Source organism: Phascolarctos cinereus, unplaced genomic scaffold (genome assembly GCF_003287225.1).
Source record: "Phascolarctos cinereus isolate Bilbo 61053 unplaced genomic scaffold, phaCin_HiC Scaffold_9;HRSCAF=440, whole genome shotgun sequence".
Lineage (NCBI taxonomy): Eukaryota > Metazoa > Chordata > Mammalia > Diprotodontia > Phascolarctidae > Phascolarctos > Phascolarctos cinereus.
The window spans coordinates 164,654,496-164,659,070 of NW_027556402.1; the positions used below are offsets into that span (position 1 = coordinate 164,654,496).

Consider the following 4,575-nt stretch of genomic DNA (forward strand, 5'->3'; position numbering starts at 1 on the left):
ATTTTTTTCCTTGACCTGGTAATTCTTGAATTGGCTACAGTATCTCTTGGAGCTTTTATTTTGGGATATCTTTCATGAGGTGATCAGTGGATTCTTTCAATGACTATTCTACCCACTGGTTCTAGGATATCAGGGCAGTTTTCCTTGATAATTTCTTTTTTTTTTTAATGTTTCACAAAATTATTCTTTTAATCCTTGGGGAAAACTGTTTACTTAAAAAAAAACTTTAAGAGCTTTAAAATTATTATTACATTCAACTTTATCTTACTGATGAGAAAAAAACCCTATTCCAATTATTCTAAAATTAATCTCTCTAGTTGGTATCATCTCAACACACCTATAGCATATACCATTTTAAATTCTAAATGGTGAGTTACAATTTGAGGGATTTGCTATCATTTTCTAAATGTTTGTGGAAGAAGGATCGGAGTTGTTTCCAAGCATCAATTTGGGCCATGGAGTGGGCCCTAACTTCTCCTCCCCAGATCAAAAGTTTGCCCACCAAATTATGAAAGGAAACCAGGCACACAGGGAAACATGGGAGCTCAATATAGTATCCTGTTGCAGGGTAACAGATAATCTTGGGTTTTTTCTTCCCATGGGCATGTAACAATTTGGCAGCTTCGTTGGCAGAGAATTCACTTTTCCAGTTATGGTCATCCAGACCAACGAGAAAGAGAAAGTAACTCTCAGCCTTCTCAACTGAAATTAAGCTTGTTCAGTTGGGTCCTTCCAAAGGGTTGTTGAGAGCATCAACAACGTCTGCAAACCCATCTTTAGTCTTATTGATACATTTTGGGTCACTACCCAATGGGAGAATGGTCATACCTTTATAGTATAGTGCAGACCCTACATTTGCCATGGAGCCATTGAGGGTGACAGTAGCTGCGATGTCCTTCAAATGGGAGGCCATGGAGAGGCACAGATCACCCCCTTTAGAAAATCCAAGTGGCCCAACTCCTGGACCCTTTACCTGGGAGTGGTTTTTCAGGTACTGGACAGCCTCTTCAAAGTATTCCAGATGAAGTTCCTTCATGTCTTTGGGAAGGTCCTCAAAGGTATAGTATGCTAGGGCCAGCACAGCAAAACCATGTCTAGCCAACAGACTAGCTCTGTATTCAAACAGGCCACTTCCAGCTCCAAAGATGTCAATGATCCCAGGGAAGGGCACTGAGCTGACGTGGTTTAGGGGTTCAGGGATGCTGGGATCCCAAAATCACAACATGTGGATCCTATCTGAAAGAATTCAATCTAAGCCTTCTTTCAGCCAAAGACAAGGTTTATTAGAATATCCATCATATTGGGCAGACAGTTAAGGAATCTGAACATTAGTAAGCTATTGGCTAGATTTTAAGAATCTGAGCAGTGACTAAATTATAAGAATCCCAGCCCCTTGATAATTTCTTGAAAGATGCTGTCCAGACTCTTTTTGACCATGGCTTTTAGGTAGTCCAATAAATCTTAAATTCTCTCTTCTAGATTTATTTTCCAGTTCAGTTTTTTTTTCCAATGAAATATTTCATATTGTCTTCTATTTTTTTTTTCATTCTTTTGGTTTTGTTTTATTGTTTCTTGATTTTGGTAAGCAGGCCAGGGTTAGGTTAGCTGGAGGAGACAATTTTTAGGGCACTTTTTCTGTTCCCTTTGTCATGCCAGGGCAAAGCAATGCTGTCTTTAAAAAAGGCTGCTTGGACTCCTTGGGGCCTGCTGAATCCCACTGTTGCTCAAGACAACTCTATGGCGTGGGTTACCAGTGTGTAGGTTTTTGACTACAGTTCCCATTGTATCTGTACTTGATGCTTCATCACTTGCCCATCACTACAGGACCTCAAGGAAGGTAAAATGATAAAATGGTGTGGGTGATGTCTTTTGAGTAATGCATAAATTGATTAAGTGAGGCAGAGTTGCACCAAGTCATTGGCCTCCCTCTCTCTTCTAGAGTCATCAGAATCCAGTGGCAAGACAATAGTTAAGCTGACTAGTTATATCTTGTGATGCAGTGGATGATCCTGGCATCTTCAATCTCTAACCAAGCTCTAAGCACTCCACAGTACCTGCCACTTTCATTGCCCATTGGAACAAATTCACATCTGCCTATTCAACTACGGATAATCTTCATATGTTTGGGGTAGACACTCTCCTAACTAACCAATGGGTGTGGGGCCCATCAATTACTCTCAACCTGGCTTAGCTTGTTTGCCAAAATGTTTTATCAAGGTGGAACCACTGCAAACTCTTTTCCAAGGCATAGGTGAGAATTAGATGGTAGATGGACACCAAAGATGGAAAGAAGCCCTGAAAAAAAGCTCAGCAGCCTTCAAACTGGAGGTACTAGTCTTCCCTGAACACCCAAACACCCCTTTTCTACTCATGGGAATGACAAATACAGTTTGCTACCATGGAACCTATTCAGTAACTTTGGCCTCATCAGCACAGTGCTTTAACCAAAATGAACTAATTAATCTAATACTCCTGATAGCTGTATTACCCAGTATGGGATTTTTCACACAGCAGTAACAGTAAATAATTGATGATAAGCATGTTGAAATGTATAGATTATTCTCTGAAGCTGATGTTAGGCAGTTATATTTGATCTTCCATTGTTTATGCATTCTTTGAAGTATGCCTCATTAAAAGTTCTGTGTAAAATAATTAGGCAATGATATTTTTCTAAATTGGAAATAGGAAACTATTTAATAATTTGTTAAAAGTGGTACATATCAACAGGGTATATTTCGACAATAAATGATTCTCAACAACTTCAAAGATATTTTAATTTTTAATAAAAATTTCTTTAAAAAGATTTTTATCAAAAGTTAAAGTATCTTCCCCAAAAGGCAACAAGAGGAAATGAAGGGAAGAGTGCTATTTAAGAGGTAATGTGCAATAGTTGAAGTTCTAAGTTCAAATTCTGATATCAGACATTTAATTAGTGATGTGACCTTGGGCAAGTCACTTAACCTTTGTTCCTCAGTTTCCTCCTCTGTAAAATGATGATAATAGTACTGACCTCCTAGGGTTGTTGTATCGATTGAGATTATATATTTATAATCTTTTACAAATCTTAAAGTGCTATGTAAATACAACTATTGTTAAATTAGAAAGAACACTGGACTTAGAGTCAGGAAGGTGTTGGTTCAAACCCTGCCTCTAACATCTTCCAGCTAAATGATACTGACAACTCACTTAACCTTGTTCAACCTCAGTTTATTCATCTATAAAAGGGAGACAATATATCTAGCACTTACTTCAAAGGTCTTTTGTGAGGCTCAACCAAGGTGATTATGTATATATGTATGCATGTATGTATATATATGTATATATATATGTATATATATATATATATATATATATGTATGTATGTATAAAACATGTTTTCTTTAAAAACCTTATAGATCTTCATCAATGCCATAACTTTGAACTGGAGTATGAATTGTAGGCATGGCACTATTGGAAGGCACCTCAGAACTGTGATGCTTTGACAAGAAGAAGAGAGTAGTATCACAGAACCATCAATCTGAAAGAGATCTGACATCTTCAAGTTTGACCCTTACTGTAACATTAAACACCTGGTGCTAGATATGAAATCTGATCTAAACTAACATTGCTTATCAGAATTCTAGCAACTGATTTTGCTTCCCAGTTGTCCTGAGAGCAGGTTGTTACTACATCAGTAGTTTCATTGGGCCATGAGACATTCAGAAACATGTGAATCTCACAGGTGCACTATTCAGCTTTGGCATGATTCAATCATACTGTCTCTTTGTCCCTTTTTGCAACTCTATTAAAGTTAGGCTCTAGCAATAAAAAGAGGTTGTTCTAAAACACCATCAATGAAAATTGAGTATTTAATTGGGTGCTTATAATGGGACTGATTACTGGCAGTCCCAGAGTAGGAACACAATTCAGGTTTATTGACCCCAGCTTTTGCTCTGTCAGCCCCCACATCTAAGTTACTCTATTTTCCTCACTGTGCCAACAGGCAGGGAGGGTGAGAGTTCAGAAATCACAAAGAGCAGATGGAAATATGAAACCGTATAGTTAGGAGGTATTTAGAAGATATTTAGGTCTGAAGAAGAAAGAACCTAAGGTCAAGGGTATCAGCTACGGCAAGGAAATACATAGAGGTAAATAGTTAATGAAATATACAGTAAAGATGAGCTAAGCTAGCATTAATAAATGGGTATGTTGACTTCTTATTTTCCCATGAAGCAGAAGCTGCTTATTCTTTTGTTTGTTTGTTTGTTTGTTTGTTATGTTTTAATATATATTTTCTGTTGGGCATGAAATTTCCTGTTCCTATAGGGGGTTATTGTAATCAGAAGGATGTCAGAGGTTGCCAGGTAAAGCTTGCTCCTGATTGAGGCAGGAATAGAGATGCTAGAACAATTTCATATATACTCATCTACAGAAGTAATGATTCTATGTCCATTACACATACCCCCACCATAGCAAGCTGTTTGAATCATTGCTCAATTGCCCTAATGTTTTTATCTTCCACGGGCCAAGGATCCACATGGTAAGCTGAGGTAGGGTAGGATGATTATATACCACCAATACTTTGACCTGAAGTGT

General features: G+C 37.7%; 1 pseudogene; it reads right to left on the reverse strand.

The window, feature by feature from the left end:
• Positions 1–373: 373 nt before the first annotated feature.
• On the reverse strand, positions 374–2,074 carry LOC110213171 (acyl-coenzyme A thioesterase 1 pseudogene; annotated as a pseudogene).
• Between the last annotated feature and the right edge of the window lie 2,501 nt (positions 2,075–4,575).